We start from the raw sequence: 18784 nt of genomic DNA on the forward strand, positions 1-18784 counted from the left end.
TAAAAAAATCACTTAGATGCAACAACAGGTTTAGGAAATTCGAGACATCAAAAATGCCCAATTTTTAAGGTGGTGCGTAATCGGCTGTATATACAGGGTGTAACAGGGTACACGTCATAAATTAAATCACATATTCTGGGACCAAAAATAGTTTGAATGAACCTAACTTACCTTAGTACAAATATGCACATAAAAAAAGTTACAGCCCTTTGAAATTACAAAATGAAAATCGATTTTTTCGATTATATCGAAAACTATTAGCGATTTTTTATTGAAAATGGACATGTGGCAGTATTATGGCAGGAATATCTTAAAGAAAAATTATGGTGAAATTTGTGCACCCCATAAAAATTTTATGGGGGTTTCGATCCCTTAGATCCTCCCAAACTTTTGTGTATGTTCCAATTCAATTTTATTATTGTGGTACCATTAGTTAAATTCAATATTTTTGTTTCTTAGTATTTTTCAGATAAGGCAGTTTTTATCGAGTTGCGACTTCTTTTTTAACATGTCTACATAAAAATTTTATGGGGGTTTTGTTCCTTTAAACCCCCCAAATGTTTGTGTACGTTCCAATTAAACTATTACTGAGGTACCATTAGTTAAACAGAATGTTTTTAAAACTTTTTTGCCTCTTTGTATTTTTTCGATAAGGCACATTTTATCGAGATCTGGCTTCTTTTTTAATATGGTTCAAAATATCCCTAAAAATGTAAAGCATAAATAAGTCTGCATATTATTACCAAGTCTCCATAATCGTACTTAACCATATACAAATATGTGGTGGATTTGACAAATATTCAAAATATTTCGATAAAAATTGACTTTTCGAAAAAGCAATAAGAGGCAAAAAAGTTTTTAAAACGTTGTGTTTAAATGGTACTACAATAATAATTAAATTGAAACGTGCACAAAAGTTTGGGGGGATTTAAAGGAACAAAACCCCCACAAAATTTTTATGGGGTGTCCAAATTTTACTATAGTTTTTTCATAAGATACTGCTGCCATAATAATGCCACATGTCCATTTTCAATAAAAAATCTCTAATAGTTTTCGATATATTGGAAAAAATCACTTCATCTTGTAACTTCAAATGAATGATAAAGGCACAGAGACTTAGATGGCGAGGTCACATTGAAAGGATGCCAAACACGAGGACTCCAAAAATGGTACTAAACTACACTACAGCTTCAAGAAAGAGAAGAGGAAGGCCGAAAAATAGATGGAAGCAAGAGGTCGAAAAAGATTTGGAAAGAATGGTGCTACAGGGTCAGAAAAGAAAAATGAATAACAGGAAGGAATGGAGAAAAATCACATATCAAGCCAGAGAAGATCTCAGTACATAAAGAAACGTGAAAATGAAGAAAAAAAACAAACTTTTCAAGCCATGGGCCTCTAAGACCCTTGGTGCTATTATATATATATAACTTCAAAGGGCTGTAACTTTTCTTGTGTGCACATTTGTACTAAGGTAAGTTAGGTCCAATCAAACTATTTTTGGTCCCAGAATATGTGATTAAATTTATGACCTGTATTTTTGTTACACCCTGTATATATCTACATACTTCGTCTAATTTACTAACTGTTGCGCGTCATCCGCGTCGTAGCCTGTGAGGTTGCATGATACCAACACGAAATATTTAGGCGGTAGGTGTGTTCTTTTTTAGAATCACTTTGCCGAGTACACTGGAATTACAGCCACTAGACATATTTTATTATATACGCGTAGAAATAATATTTGAAGATTTCTATTAATGTTAACCTAAAGAAATACACAATAATATGTTTCATTTAATTTGTATAAATGGATTATAAAGCGTTTTTATGAAGCAGATTTGTTCGGATCACACTGTAACTGTAATCGAACGAAGGTGACATTTTAGAATAAATTGGTAACATTTATTTGACAGTTACGGTGATGACACTTCATATTTGTTTATATTCTTTACTATAAGTATCTGTTTTATTTATTATATTTACTGTTTTTATTATTTACTTTAATATAAAAAGATCCTCTACTATAAAAATATAAATTTCACCTAATTTTATAACGACTTGGAATAATCGAGGTATCTGACAACTTTTTTAGTTGTTATTGTAGACATACTTATACAAAGAAACCTACCGGCTTTTTGCCAAGAGTTCGGAGCCGTTTTTTAATTATTAACAATGCAGTGCAAAAACTCTTGCACTGCAAATCTTAAAAGATTATAACTTAATTCTTGTTCTCTATTTCTTAAGTTTTTACTTATTTACATTGAATATTAATTTGTTTTGTTGTATAATCCACGTTTACAATAATTATGTGACATATTTGATTTAAAATGGATTCAGGATCTTTTTATACTTTGGCAACTATGTCAACTTAGATCTCTGGCGTAGATAATGACGTGCAACAGTAAGTAAATTAGATGGACTGTAGGTTATATTTGGTTCTTGGGACATCAAAGTATATTTTTTAGACATTCTTAGTCACTGATGTGACATACCTCCGATTTGTTTTTTCATGAGTTTTGTAAGAGAGACTAAAAACTTTTTTTATAGTCACCTCCTGTTTTCATATATTTTTTGACATGTTTTGTAGTAAATTCAACTATCTATTTACTACAAAACATGTGAAAGCAGATGATCCTAAAAATGGTTTTTCGTCTCCTACAAAATTCATGAAAAAGCAGATAGGAGAATTATTGTACATTACAATTCTCTGATGTTTGGGAAAAAGGGCTTAAGTCAGAATTGCACATCGATAATGTTTTGATGATTTCTACAGTACTGTAGTAGATTCTACTGTACATACAGTTTACATCTACAACAGTTTTTTTCTGGTCCAGAAATCATCAAAACATTATCAATGTGCAATTCTGACTTAAGTCCTTTTTGCCAAACATAAAAAAACAATCTGGTCATAACTGACCAATGAGCAATTTTAATTTAGCCTAAATTACTACTGTTTCTTAAAATGAAAAGCTTACCCCATAGCGTCTCTTATCTAATCTAACAAGATCGTGCACTATTCTAACATACACAGGCACAGCACACAAGCACTATGCTCCGTTTTTCACTATCACCTATCACTCAAACTAGTTCAAAAGGATTTGTCCTCTTCAATCTTCTAGTTTGCCCAGTAGTATCGAGGAGCTGGATTTCCTCGATATTCTTGAACTCATGAAGTTGATGCTCGTGACCCTGCTATCTTCTTGATATTTGTTGATAATGTAATAACTTATTATGCATGGACAATGTGGACTTTCTTCCAACTAGCCAATACACTTTTTATATCTCTCTTTTGCCTTTCATAGCCACAAGGCTATACATTTCCTTCTTGGTTTTTTTTTTGTAGGCCACTTTCAGCTGATTCTAAAAAAAATTAAAATGAACGGTAATTTTTCCATTCTTTACAATTAAAAATCAAAAGAAATAGGTACCTATTTACAGGTAATAATATGCATGTATAAATGATTCGTTTCATAAAGAATAAAGAAAATTGAAAACGGATTTTATAATACTTACAAAATTGCTTAAACAAGAGATCTAGCCAGTGCCCAGAGCAAAAACTAGCAGACAGTACAGCAAAAAAGCCACTAATTTCCATTTCCCACACCCCCTTATCGATGCATTTTTTTCCAATCAAAATTTTTACTTTTTTACTAAATTTTTAGGTTATCGGTTATGTTATGAAAATGAAATGTGATGACCAATGACCACGAGACGCTACATAGATACTCGCGCGGCAAATTTGAAAATGAACGCAAATTGAACAGTACAATAAATGGCCTCTCTTAAAATCTTGTAATGGAAAATTTTACCCCTCCAGGAAGACATTGTACTATGTTCATAGAATATCTTGTGGTAACTTTCCACCCATAATTTAATCAGATAGATGTTCACGGAATAGAACGGTAGTACCTACATTCCTGGAATGTTTTGTGTTGTTAGGATTAAACTTTTATTTTATTTATTCTTGAATATTTCCTATTGTTAAACATTGTAACCAATAATTTACAAATAAGATTTTCATTACATTACATAAAATCAAAAACATTTTTTGGATATTAAACTATATAGTTTGTTTATAATTGTAATAATTGTATATACAATTTTGAATTAAGATTTATTAATCTTTTCGATTTAAACTACAGTAAAACCTGTGTTACCGGCCCCCTGCAAACACCGGCCACCTGTACTAACGGTCAGTTTAAAAATTCCCCAAACCAATTACAGTAAAACCTGTCAGTAACGGCCACTAAAAATGAAAAAGCTATTGGCCGATATAGAAAGGTGACCGGTATTGCCAGTTTTTGTAGTCTAGATATAATTGGTTTGGGGAATATTTAAACTGGCCGTTAGTACAGGTGGCCGATTTTATCAGGTGGCCAGTAACACAAGTTTTACTGTATATCTAGACTACAAAAACTGGCAATAACGGCCACCTTTCTATATCGGCCAATAGTTCTTTCATTTTAGTGGCCGTTACTGACAGGTTTGACTGTATTTCATTAACGTAAAGTTAACGCGTAAGTTAATATTTTATTGAATTATTTTGCTATTTGATCCCGTAATTGGTATAATGTGTCCAATATAATATATACGCGTTCATAAAACGTCCGTATTTCGTCCAGTATGGACGTCCAAAGGACGTTCAACGTCGGACGTCCAAAGGACGTCCATATTTATTCCGTCCGAAGGACGTCCAACGTCGGACGTCCAAAGGACGTCCATATTTATTCCTTCCGAAGGACGTCCAAAATGGGACGTCCAAAGGACGTCCGTTTATAGTCCATGGACGTAAGGACCAAAAATGGACCTATTTTGGACGTCCAAAGGACGTCGTGTGCTATTAGGGATGTGGTAAGTATAGTTATCTAGTGATTGGACAGGTGTCCCATAATAGAATTTAGCAAGTTTTCTAGTTTAGTTATTGGACAGGCGTAATTAAATCCGAATTAAAATCCCTATTACTGTACGCGATCTACCTTAGGGACTATAAGTGTCTTAACTACACGCTTTTAAATAAAAATACAATCTTACCTTAAAAACAACACGTAGTTTTGAAAAAAAAGTCAGAGCAGATGCTTAACACAATGCTTAAATGCCACTTCACTCACATAACCTAAAAATATTTACCGCCAAAATCACAGAACCCGTTAAAGGCAGAACATAGACATAAGAATGTACGTAATATAGAAGCGAGTAGTGCCACCTAGTGAAATATACTCTTGTTAGCACTTGCAGAAATCTTATAATCGTAAGTTAACACTGTAATGTCCAATAACTGTCTCGTGTCCAATAACTGGCGTTTTACCCTAAATAAAAATATTATAAAATAGAAATTTGTTTTAAATTCGTATTTAAATTTGTATTGTGAGATTTTTTCTCTACGCACGACTACTTACGTGACAGAAGAGAGCGCGACTGCTCCCGGTTTAATTAGATTAGTAGACCAGTAAGGATCTGTTTTTAGGTGGATGTGAGAGGTGGCCATTCAGATTTTTGCGGATAAAGTTAGGTGATAACTTCGTTAATAATAATTGATTTATGCTTCTTCTCAAATATGCCCGGAACCTTAATAAAAAAAAATAACCTATTTAAAAATTTCAAAAAATTTCGTTTTTTTCTACTTTTTTTGCTTATAACTTAAAAATTATTCATTTTAGAACAAAGTGCTATAGAAATAAAACAAAGGTAATTAAATTTTCTATCAAATGCGATTGGTTAAAAATGTCGTAATTTATCACCCTTGCTTCAAAATAGCAATAAATATAAAATAAGGAGGCAAAACAAGCCTGTCCTTATTCAATGATTCTCCATCACTTAGGTTACACTTGGAACCTTCCTAATTCGTTTAGAAAATTTTTGTAATGTGCTAAAACCGTACACCAAATTTCATTAAAATTGACTTACTAGATTTTGCATAATAATTTTGCAATCTAAACTTTTTTTAAAAAATTAAAAATTTTTAAAATATTGCACAACAAAAACTAGAACATACAAAGATTTGTCAAATTTTTTACATATAAAGAAGTACTCCACCTATCTAGTGCACTTTACAGAATTGAAATCGGATTATTTAAGCAGCCTCAGCAATGTTTTAAATTTATAAACAATTTTTTGGCTTATTAACAAATTAGTGCTGTGGCCAGGAGGGGGTGCTACGGGCTCCTTTATTTAGATGGACTTACCCAAGTTTTTTTATGTATTTTGACCCGTAGAACATGAATTTTTTCGGTAACAGTTGATCCGGATGTCGATAAGATTGTTATAAACATGAACTTGAGGAATTACATAAAATCGATTTTTCGCAAAATAAAACATTTTCTTGCATTTCTTGGGTAATTCTGAGCAAAAAATGTTCCTACAAGTTTTTTTGTAGGTTGCATAGTTTTTGAGATAAAGGCGGTGTAACTTTCAAAAAATCGAGAAATTACAATTTTTGAACGCGAATAACGTTTGATTAAAAAATAAAATAGCAATTCTGCTGACAGAATTTGAAAGTTTAAGTCAAATTATACCGGTTTTAATTATTTGCATTGCTAAAAATTAATTTTTTTATTATTAAACAAAGCTATTTGTTTATAAGCCAAAAAATTGTTTATAAATTTAAAACATTGCTGGGCCCCCTTAAATAATCCGATTTTAATTCTGTAAAGTGTATTAGATAGGTAGAGCACCTCTTTATATGTAAAAAAATGCCAAAAAGCCAACTTATAAATGGTCTACTTTTTGTTCAGAAAGATTTTAAAAAATTTGAACTTCTTCTGCATTTGAGAATTTGAAATTTAGATTGCAAATTTATTATGCAAAATTTATTAGGTCGATTTTAATGACATTTGATACGATTTAAGTATGTTACAAAGAATTTCCTAAGCGAATTACTAATGTTCTAAGTGCCCACCAAAGTGGTTAAAAAATATTGAATACCAACAGACTTATTTTGCCCCCTTATTTTGTATTTATTGCTATATTGCAGAAAAGGTAATACCTTAAGACATTTTTTACCAGTCGTATATCATACAAAATTCAATTATCTTTATTTTATTTCTATTTTTATGTTCCAAAACGAATCGTTTTAAAGTTATAAGCAAAGAAAGCAAAAAAATCGATGTTTTTCGAAATTTTTAAATATTTTAATTTTTTTATTAATGTTCCGGGCATATTTGCGAAGGAGCATAAGTCAATTATTATTACTGAAGGTGTCACCTAACTTTATCTGCAAAAATCCGAATGCCACCTCTCACATCCAAAAATAGACCTTTTTTCGCAGATCCTTACTGGTCTATAAGGCTTTATAATTTTTTTAACATTAGACCTGGTAAGATCTAATTAAGTAGTCCATTTGTTGTTAGTGTCGTAGTTCAAATTGGCACCTCTGTTTAACTTTGTGAACTGAGCTCTTGAGAATGTACCCCTGCTCATATTTTGAGCAATTTAGAAGAGTTCACTTATTATTATTTCATAGCAGATTAGATTTTTATGAAAAATTAGAGTTTTATGGTTTTATGGAAAATTATTGCTGTTTATTTTAGATATTTCTCTTTTTAATAACAATCCATTTCATCATCATTTGTCAGATAAGTATATTTTTAAATCTGTACATTGCTTGTTAGTCCAGAGAAATAAGGTTTTTGTCGAAACACTTGATCAGCCAGGTTGCAAATGGGTTTTTTGGATACTATATACTTGTTTGCGCCAATATGAATATATATTTCATTTATTTTAATTCGGGAACGTCTTGGCAACACAGTTCTAAGTAAGCATAATCTTCTGTCCTTTATGTGAAGTCAGTCAGTCGTTAACAGACATACGGTCGGAACGTATAGTACACTTTGACAATTTTAATTTGATTTTGTGTGTGTTTTCCGTGAGACAAATTGACGATACCAGACAACATATTTTCGGTAAGTTCCCTTCTTTTATCCCATCCTTCATTTTCCTTAATGCCACCAAAAATAGTGCTTCAACATTTAACAACACGAAGAAAATCTAAGAAAATCTCGGTAAGTTATTATTATTAAATTTTTTCCATTTGGTTTGCTAAAAGCCAAAACATAATTTGGTCCTTCGAGCCGGATATTCAGCGTAGGTTTACAGTTTGCTTTGCTTAGTTTTGCATTATTAAATAATAATATTCTTATTTAGAAACAAATTGTTCGGTAAAATTTAATGTCGGCACGTATCGGAAAAAAAAACTCTGTGATAACTTTTTGCTGATTTTTGTATTTGTATCGTTTTTGTTTCTCGGAACAACTTGGGCTTCGGGCGTGAAAGAAGTTAGGTTTTTAAATATTTGCGGTGTTGTCAAACGTGAATATTTTTCGACTCAATCGGTTACGGAAAAATTCGGATATATGAATAAACATTATTTTGTAAACAAATACTAAATTTGATTCACGGTTCTAAACAAAATAAAGAGTTTGCATAATAACTGCCCGGAAGGCTTGTTTTTTAACAAATCTCTATAATTAATTAATTTTATTCAAAATTTATACTCAGACCTGGTTTGTTATATGCTACAGTTTTCTTAAAGTAGACTTTGTTTTTTTTCTGATTTTGCGGATTGATTTCAGTAACAATGACTACTTACGAAAGGCAATTTAAAGTATTAACGGCTAAAAAAGAAACGCTTTATACAATCATTCAGACTTTATATGACTTATCGAAAAACTTAACTACGGATAACACCATTAAAAAATTCACAAACTTGTATCAGTCGATGGATTCGACAAGGACAGAAATTCTCAAAATTTTGGATGAAATCAACGCAGTCGGGTTTGACGTTGATGAAAACTATAAACCAGATTTTCAGGTGATGTCTGTTATTAACGAAATGTGTTGTGAAGCAAGGGCGGCTTATACAAAATTAAAACCAAGCACCAATATTGTAAATCCAACTTTACAGCAAAGTACACAACAACAGTGTAATGTACACAGTCATTTGCCAAAAATCACTATTCCAGATTTCCACGGAGAACCAAAGGAATGGGAAACTTTTTATTCGATTTACAAACCATTGGTACACGATAATTTCCAGCTGACGGATGCAGATAAGGCTCGGCTTTTGGTTTCACATTTAAAGGGATCGGCCCTTAGTATTTGTGCGGGAATAGCTACTTCTGGGGATAATTATGACACGTTATGGAAAGCACTTTTAGAAAAATATCATAATAAAAGGTTGTTAGCAAACACTTATTTACAACAAATTTTTAATTTTAAATCCTTGCAATCGGAATCTGAAAAAAATCTAAACAGTTTTTTAGAATCTTTGACGCCTCGGTTAATGCCTTAAAAAAGTTGGATGTCCCGGATTTAACGGATTTTATTTTACTTTATCATGCACTCTCAAAACTGGACAGGGAAACGGTAAAATCTTTTGAAAATCACATGTGCGGAACGGTTATTCCTACTTACACGGATTTAATTAAATTTGTTAAGGATCAAACAAAAATTTTGCATAATAGTGACTCACAATAGGCTAGCTCCGGTGGCTATCATAAAAATAAAAATTCGAAATCATTTTTTGTAAGCCAGCATGAGAATAAAAACAATAACAGAATGCCTTTTTGTGTTTTATGTAAAAAATCGTCACATTTTTTGGGTAGGTGTGATAAATTTAAGGCTATGAATCCTACACAAAGGTACGATTTGGTAAAAAATAATAATTTGTGCTTTCTGTGTTTTTCCCAGTCACATGGTGTAAGACAGTGCTTAAAAAGACCGTGTGCCCAGTGTGCCAAGAATCATCATTTTCTTTTATGCGCAGGAAAACCGGAAATAAGGGGTGCGAAGGAAAATAATCAAAATAATCAACCAAATTCTGGTGTCGGTATTCCAGAAACGGGTTCCAATAACCACAATTCGGGTTCAGTTAATTGTGCGTTTCAAAATTCTAGTTTTTTGAGTAGAAATCAGGAAAAAACGGTTCTATTAGCAACGGTAACGGTATGTGTGTTAAATAGTCCTTTACAAAATGCAACGGCGCGGTTTATTTTGGACAACGGTAGTCAGTGTAATCTTTTGACCACGGAATGTTGTAAAAAACTAGGTCTTAGATATACAAAAATTAATTCTTCGGTACAAGGTTTGGGACAAAACTCTCAGTCGGTAAGGGGAGTAACGGACATTATTATCGCTTCGCGTTTTGATCAGACTAAAAAATACGATGTTCAAGCTTTAGTTATTGATCATATTACAGATAAATTGCCAAAAACGAAATTAAATTTGCAAACTTTATCGGAATTTAAAAATTTACAATTAGCGGACGATAAGTTTTTTGAACCTAAATCAATCGATGGCATAATCGGTGCGCAGTTTTTTCCTATTCTTTTCGGCGGTAATCGGATTTTGAGTTCTTCAGGTTTAGGGGCGGCTTTAGAAACAACGTTCGGGTATGTTATTATGGGTCAGGTGGATACGGAATATTCCACTCCCATAAATTTGCTCACTTTAAGGGAAGAAACATCGATTGAACAAATTTTGACAAAATTTTGGGAATTAGAGCAGGTTCCAAAACGGGAAATTCCGGATTTAGACGCTATAGAATGTGAAAATATTTATAAAACCACGGTTTCCAGGGATATATCGGGCCGGTTTACTGTTGCATTACCTTTTAAAAGTTCACCAAAAAATTTGGGAAATTCAAGGGTTTCGGCGGAAAATCGGTTAAAAACCTTGGAAAAACGGTTAACAAAATCGGACAGCTTGCGTGCGGATTACAATAAAATTATGCAGGATTTTTTGGATCAAGGATACTTAAAATTATTGGAAAAAGAAGATTGTGACTTATCCTATTATATTAGTCATCACCCTGTAATAAAATTAGAGAGTTTAAGTACACCTATACGTATCGTATTGGATGCATCTTGCCCTTCAGACAGTGATGTCTCCTTGAATGATTTATTGCATAGCGGGCCTAAACTGCAGGCGGACATATGCACTTTATTAATAAATTTTCGGCTTTTTCCAGTAGCATTGAGTTCGGATTTAAAAAAGATGTTTTTACAAATAAAATTAGTACAAGATCACTGGCGGTTTCAAAGAATATTATGGAGATTTGATCCAAACGAGGAAATAAAAACGTATGAATTTACGGTGGTTGCGTTCGGTTTAAGGCCGTCACCTTTTTTAGCGCTACGGACGGTTCAGCAATTGATAAATGAAGATGGCAAATATTATCCTTTAGCTAAAAAATATATTTCTTCGGGGCTATATATGGATGATTTTTTAACGAGGGTTCCGGACGAAATTGAAGCTAAAGAATTATATAATCAATCGGTAAAGCTCTTCAAAGGTGGTTGTTTTGACTTAGTTAAATGGTCGACTAATTTGGACAATTTGTTATCAGAAATTCCGCTGGAAAAACGTTTACAAAATTCGGTTACATTTAAATCGGAGACTAAAGTTTTAGGGATGCAATGGGATCCGCAGAGGGATGTTTTGAACTATAGGTTAACCAACCCCGATAAAAATTGTACAAAACGTAAGATTTTATCTCTTACTGCAAAATGTTATGATCCTATTGGTCTGATTGCTCCATTTATTTTGCATTTAAAGTTAATGATCAGGGAGTTATGGCAACTAAAATTGGGTTGGGATGACTCACCCCCGGATACGATTAAAAAATCATGGGAAAAGGTATGCAATGAATGGCAAGATTTTTCAAAATTTGAGGTCCCTAGACATGTAGGAGCCATGAGGGATGTTCCGATTATGATTTTGGGGTTTGCGGATGCAAGTCAAGACGGTTACGGTGGGGTAGTTTATTTAAGGGTTGTAAATTCTAGCGGTGAAGTGAGTGTGAGACTGGTTGCTGCAAAATCGAGATGTGCACCTTTAAAAAAGACCATGACCATTTCGAAGCTAGAATTATGCGCGGCTTTGTTGTTATCATCTTTGCTGAAATTAATATTTGAAAATTATAGCAAACTTACTCATATTTCACAACTAGTTGCGTATTCTGATTCGACCACGGTGGTGAGTTGGTTAACTTCGGCAAATACCAAAGATATTTTTGTAGCTAATCGAGTGCAGCAAATTAAAGAAAACCTTCCTAATATTTCATGGCAACATATTGAAGGTAAAAATAATCCCGTGGACTGCTTGTCAAGAGGGTTGACACCCTCACAATTAATAAATCATGAACTTTGGTTACAAGGTCCTAGTTGGATAAAATTACGGGAATCGGACTGGCCTTCTTCAATATTAGAATCGGATATTTCGGAGGTTAAGGTTTTGGTTATTGAGGAGGAGAAGCAGGGTGAAAAAATTCATCCCTTACTTGAATTGGTTGAACGTCATTCTAGCTGGCATAAAATTTTACGGATTACGGTTCGGGTTTTAATGTTGTTAAAATTAATTCCTGTGCAAAAATTAATTACGGCTACTGCGCTAAGAACAGCAGAATGTTATTTAATTCAGTTAATTCAGTTAAAACATTTTGAAACTGAAATAAAAATGATAAAAGAAAACAAACAATGTAAAACACAGCTTAAGAAATTACGGCCATTTTTACAAGACGGTTTACTTATGGTGGGGGACGACTTAATAATTCATCCCTTAGTTTTCGGGAAAACATCCACTAATTTTACCGGGAAAAGAAACGTTAGTTGAACGGATTGTTGATTTTTATCATATAATTTATATGCATACGGGGGCATATTTGCTTGAAGCTTTATTGCGTCAAAAGTATTGGATTCTTGGGGCAAGAAATCTTATAAGAAATCGGGTTTTTAAATGCAATCGTTGTTTTAGAAATAAACCGAAAATTTTGACACCGCTCATGGCAGATTTACCGGTATCGAGGGTTACTGCTACTAAACCCTTTTTACACGTAGGGGTTGACTATTTTGGGCCAATAAATATTACATTAGGTAAAAAACGTAATGCGGCGGTTCATAAATCGTATTGTTTATTAGCGGTTTGTTTAAGCACAAAAGCGGTTCATTTAGAATTGGTGAGTTCTTTAAGCACACCACATTTTATGCAAGCATTTAAAAGACTTTTAGCAAGAAGGGGCCCATGCAAGGTTTTGTATTCTGATCAGGGATCACCTTTTGTTTGTGCGAAAACGGTTTTAAGTGAAATTAATCGGTTTGCTAGTTCGGAAGAATATCAAAATGCACTGTTATGTGAATTAAATTTGAACGGTGTGGAATGGAAATTTATAAGTCCACAAAGTCCGAGTCACGGGGGTCTTTGGGAAAGTAATGTAAAGAGCGCTAAGTCGCATCTCTATAAGGTCATAGGGGATCAGTTGTTAACATATGAAGAGTTAAATACTCTATTAATTCAAATAGAGGCAATCTTAAATTCGAGACCTCTTTGTCGTCGACCAACTGATTCATCTCAAATATCGGTATTAACTCCATCACATTTTTTAAATTTAACACCGTTAGGAAGTTTGCCGGCCGACGATTTAACAGATTTAAATATAAACCGGTTAGATAGGTTCCAGTTAATCGATCGAATGGTGCAAGATTTCTGGAAAAGGTGGCGTTTGGAATATTTGACTACCTTACAAACTAGAGAAAAATGGAATATAGATTTGCCTAATGTTAAAATCGGAACGGTTGTTATTTTAAAGGTAGACAATGTACCTACACTTTGTTGGCCGTTGGCCATTGTTACTGAGGTTCATCCGGGTAAAGACGGAGTTGTTAGAAATGTTACTGTAAAAACTTCGAAAGGGACATTTACACGACCAGTTTTGAAGTTATGCCCTCTTCCGAATCAATAAATTTACAGTAATATCTTTTGTATATAGTTATAGGTATTTTTCATTAGAATTTATTTATTTTTTTTCGATTATTTTTTTTTGAGTTACGGTAATTAACTCTGAAAATTTTGGTATATTAATTTATGCCTGGTCCTTTGAGTATTTATTTGGAACTAGTTTTTTTATTGTGTTTTCGGCACAAATTGCATACAGATTTGGCTGAAAAATGGGTTTTTCAGGGCGGGGGCTATGTTTGCGCCAATATGAATATATATTTCATTTATTTTAATTCGGGAACGTCTTGGCAACACAGTTCTAAGTAAGCATAATCTTCTGTCCTTTATGTGAAGTCAGTCAGTCGTTAACAGACATACGGTCGGAACGTATAGTACACTTTGACAATTTTAATTTGATTTTGTGTGTGTTTTCCGTGAGACAAATTGACGATACCAGACAACATATTTTCGGTAAGTTCCCTTCTTTTATCCCATCCTTCATTTTCCTTAATGCCACCAAAAATAGTGCTTCAACATTTAACAACACGAAGAAAATCTAAGAAAATCTCGGTAAGTTATTATTATTAAATTTTTTCCATTTGGTTTGCTAAAAGCCAAAACAATACTTAATACATTATAAATACAAAAATGCACGTCACAGTTTGGACGAGAATTTTAGTTATTAATATTAACCAATAAATGTAAAAAATGGTAGTTTTTTCGTTCAAATAGCTATAGGTAAAAATAGGGTAATTAAATATCCTATTTATAATATTCCTATTTTAGTAGATGAGCCAAGGTTTAAAATGGCAGTTTTTGAATTTTGGTCCAATCATTGGTTGCTTCGGAAATTGCAAAATAAGACTAAATTTTCGAAAATAAAGCTATAACTTTTTTGAAAATGACCTTAAGACTTTCATATTGCATGAACAGTTGAGTCAAATAATCCGTATAATACACAAAAAATTTTAAGACCATTCGTCAATTAGTTTAAATTTTATTCAATTTGTTTATCCCAAAGAGCTTTTTTCCCAATGTTGTTCAGAAAATGATAACGATATAGCAATTCTGTGGAAACCACATGAAACAAGAATGCTTATGTTTTCAAAGTATTGAAACAAATCATTAAAAGTCATTTTTATCACTCCGAAAACATTATACTAATGTAGAGTAGATCTTCTATGCTAATTACGGTCAAAATTAGCCACTTTTATTATTTAATTCACAGTGACTTCTATACAGTGATGAGCGTGCTAATAACCCGCAAAATAGTGCAAAAGATGGAAAACATAATACATTGCGAAACAAAAAGAGATGAAACTAGTGGAGATGGAAATGATCGTTATAAACGTATAAATTAACATTACATTACCACCATTACATAGTTTCCCACCTTTAGAAGTACCAGAGGAGTATGACCACTATAACTCTATAACTATTGACCAAAGAATTTTATAAAATACTCCTGTCACAGACGTATATAAAGGTGGGAAACTGTGTAATGTAATGTTAATTTATACGTTTATAACAATCATTTCCACCTCCACTAGTTTCATCTCCTTTTGTTTCGCAATGTATTATGTTTTGCATCTTTTGCGCTATTTGGCCGGTTATTAGAGCGCTCATCGCTGTATACATAAAATTCTCCTGTAACAGTGTTGGTTACCATACTACTCCGAAACGGCTTGGCCGATTTTTTATTAAATTTTACACGTAGATCCTATAGGACTGAGAATAGGTTTTAACCTATTTTTCATAACCATAAGTTATAAGAGGGGTTGTCCCCTGACATTATTTTTTTATTTTTTTGGACAAAATTGTCTACCTTTATTTTATATGATGTAGAATTAAAAAATACATACAAATCGTAATTTTCATTCTTCTATCACCGACTCCTACTTGTTAATAACCATCTATAATTTACATTTATAAAATTCTCCTGTCACAGTGTTAGTTGCCATACTCCTCCGAGACCGCTTGACCGATTTTTATGAAATCATATATTTAGGTATGTATATTCAGTAGGTCTTAGAATCGGTCGTAATCTATTTTTTATATCCCTGAGTGATAAGGGGGTTCCCCCTAACATTTTGTAATGTTAGGTGGGGATATGTGTACATAACGTACTCTATAAGACTACGAGTACATACAAATTAAAAAAACTATGATCCAAATCCATCAAAAATCTCCGGAGATATTAATCGCAGCATATCTTTTAAGAATCAGTTTCATTTTTTGAGTGCACGGATTATAATAATTCGTCTCCACCGACCACGAATCGATTTCGCTAGGACGTCATTTTTAAAGCTTTATTAACCACCATGTTGAAGTTCAAAGTTTACTCAAACTTTTACACAAAAGCTATATACCTTCAACTTCAAAATGGCGCTAGTTAGGTTGCTTAATTGTTATAAACAAAGTATCCGTCAATTAAATAAAAAAGTGGCTACCTTTGACCGTAATTAACCTAGGCGAAAAGTTTTTTTTTAATTCGTGTACAAATACCAGCTTTTCAAATCTCATCCTAGTTTTAGCCTACAGTCAATATTAACAAAGTTATTCAAATTGTTTATAAGCCAAAAATGACTCTACATTAGTAAAACATTTTTGGAGTGATAAAAATGACTTTTTAATGATTGTTTTAAATACATTGAAAATATGACTATTCTTCTTTCATGTGGTTTCCACAGAATTGCTATATCATTATTATTTTCTGAATAATAACATTGCGAAAAAAAAACTTTGAAATTAACAAATTGAATAAAATTTATAGTCCAGGAACCGAAGCTTTTCACCTCGCAATTTTTACAGAATGGACAGATTTGCTTGAAAATTTGAGAATAAGTAGTGGATACTCCAAGGATCAAAATCTATATGATGCCGAAAGGCGCTTTTACCATGGGGATGGTTGTCACCCCATCTCGGGGGTGGAAATTTTTTATTATATTTTGACTGCAAAAATTGATGAAAACATTCATTCTAAGCAAAAAATATTCCATACATTTTTTTGATAAAATTAATAGTTTTCGATTTATACGCTATCGAAAGTGTTAGTTTTATATCTAAAAATCAATGTTTTTCGATGGTATACTCATCTACGATTCACTCAATTTTTGCCGTAGCAAAAATGTTTTCATAAGAAGTTCTTGGGAATTAAATAACCTACAATTTCATATTTAAACATTTTTTCGTGTCTCTGATGGTAATCTTTTTATTCTGAAGAGAATGAAATTTTTTACCCAATTACAAAAATTTGTTATTCGCTTTAAACTCCAAATTTTTAAAAGCTAATCATTCTAAGCCAGTCAAACTTCTAAAATCTATTAATAATACATAAATAAAGAAGAATGGGTAAGGCCAATAACTAAAAGCACCGCTAACTTACATTATTGTGCTTCCAATTGGATTTATCCTTTTTTTTTTCTAAAAAATATATTGATTTTTCAACCGTAATTTTTTTATTTTTTATCTTAGAAAGTTTGGTAAAAAAGAATTTTGTAGGTTTTTACAAGATCTATAAGCTTATTAATATTAAATCTTTTTAAAATCCTGAGTAGCAAAAAGAGGTGACTTTGAAAGGGTTGGTAAAGGTGGTTTTTGCATGTTATTACATGTTTTAATTGTCAATAGCTCACTCAATTTTTGCCGTATAAAAATATTTTGCAAACTATTTTCTTGGAAATTAAATAAGCTATAGTTTCATATGTAAACATTTTTTCGTATCTCTGATGCTAATCTTTCTAATCTGAAGAAAAATCCATTTTTTTCCAAACTACAAAAATTCGTTATTCGATTTAGCCCCATTTTTTAAAATAATCATTATTCTAAGCCGGTCAAACTTCTAGAACCTATTAATAATACGTAAATAAAGAAGACCAAATAAGTTCAATGACTAACGCCCGGTTTCATAATCAACTTAAAGTGAACATTAACTAAAGTTCACTCTAACGTTGACATTTACCCATATGAATTGCATTGACAAGGGTACCAACTTAAAACTTAAAGTCCACTTTAACTGATTATGAAACCGGGCGTAACTTTAATTAGGGTGTTGATTAGGAGGTTGCTTCTGATCACTTTTTCGCTGAAAAAAAAATAGGGACTGGCATTCTTTTCATTATAAGTCATTTAATTTTTTAGCTAGGGACTATTTTTCTATTTCTGCAGATAGATATTCTTAATTACTTTAAATTAGTTTCAACAAGTTATCCTCGAAAAATGCATAGTTTTCCCGTCATTCGACTTTGAAACTACAATATTTAGCATTTGACGAAGAAGAGCTAACATATAATAAAGTATAGCTCGATTACCATTGATCTTAAAAAAAAAATAAAAAAAAACGGTTTTTTTAATTTTTTTAAAAGGTACATTTTTGTTAAGTAAGGTTGTTTTGATAAAACGAAACTTTTTGAGTTATTAGCAGAAAACTTATTAAAAACATTGATTTTTTCGATATAAAATAAACACTTTCGATAGCGAATAAATCGAAAACTATTAATTTATTCAAAAAAAAGTATAGGACATTTTTTGCTTAGAATTAATGTTTTTACTAACTTTTGCGGTCAAAATATAATAAAAAATTTCCACCCCCGTGATGGGGTGGCAACCACCCCCATGGTAAAAGCGCCTTTCGGCATCATATAGATTTTGATCCTTGGCCTATCCACCACTTATTCTCAAATTTTAAAGCAAATCGATCCATTCTGTAAAAATTGCGAGGTTTTGTCCTATTTTAAGCTTCATTACGTGGACTATTAAACTAATTGATGAATCGTCTTAAAAAATTTTGTGCATTATATGGACTGTTTGACTCAACTTTTCATGCAACATAAAAGTCGTAAGGTCAATGTCGCAAAAGTTATAGCAAATTTTTTATTTTCGAAATTTTAGTCTTATTTTGCAATTTCCGAAGCAACAAATGATCGGACCAAAATTCAAAAACTGCCATTTTAAACCTTGGCTCATTTACTACAAGAAGATTTTTATAATAAGATATTTAATTACCCTATTTTTACCTGTAGCCATTTAAACGAAAAAACTGCCATTTTTGACTCTTATTTGTTAATAACTAAAATTCTCG

General features: G+C 32.2%; 1 long non-coding RNA gene across 1 annotated transcript; it reads right to left on the minus strand.

Moving 5' to 3' along the window:
* Positions 1-999: 999 nt before the first annotated feature.
* LOC126878931 (uncharacterized) lies at positions 1000-4842 on the minus strand. Its single transcript, XR_007695887.1, has 2 exons — positions 3511-4842; positions 1000-3357 (listed from the first exon to the last, which is right to left on the minus strand). It is a non-coding gene; the product is annotated as an uncharacterized LOC126878931 (long non-coding RNA).
* Between the last annotated feature and the right edge of the window lie 13942 nt (positions 4843-18784).

Source organism: Diabrotica virgifera, chromosome 1 (genome assembly GCF_917563875.1).
Source record: "Diabrotica virgifera virgifera chromosome 1, PGI_DIABVI_V3a".
Classification (NCBI taxonomy): domain Eukaryota; kingdom Metazoa; phylum Arthropoda; class Insecta; order Coleoptera; family Chrysomelidae; genus Diabrotica; species Diabrotica virgifera.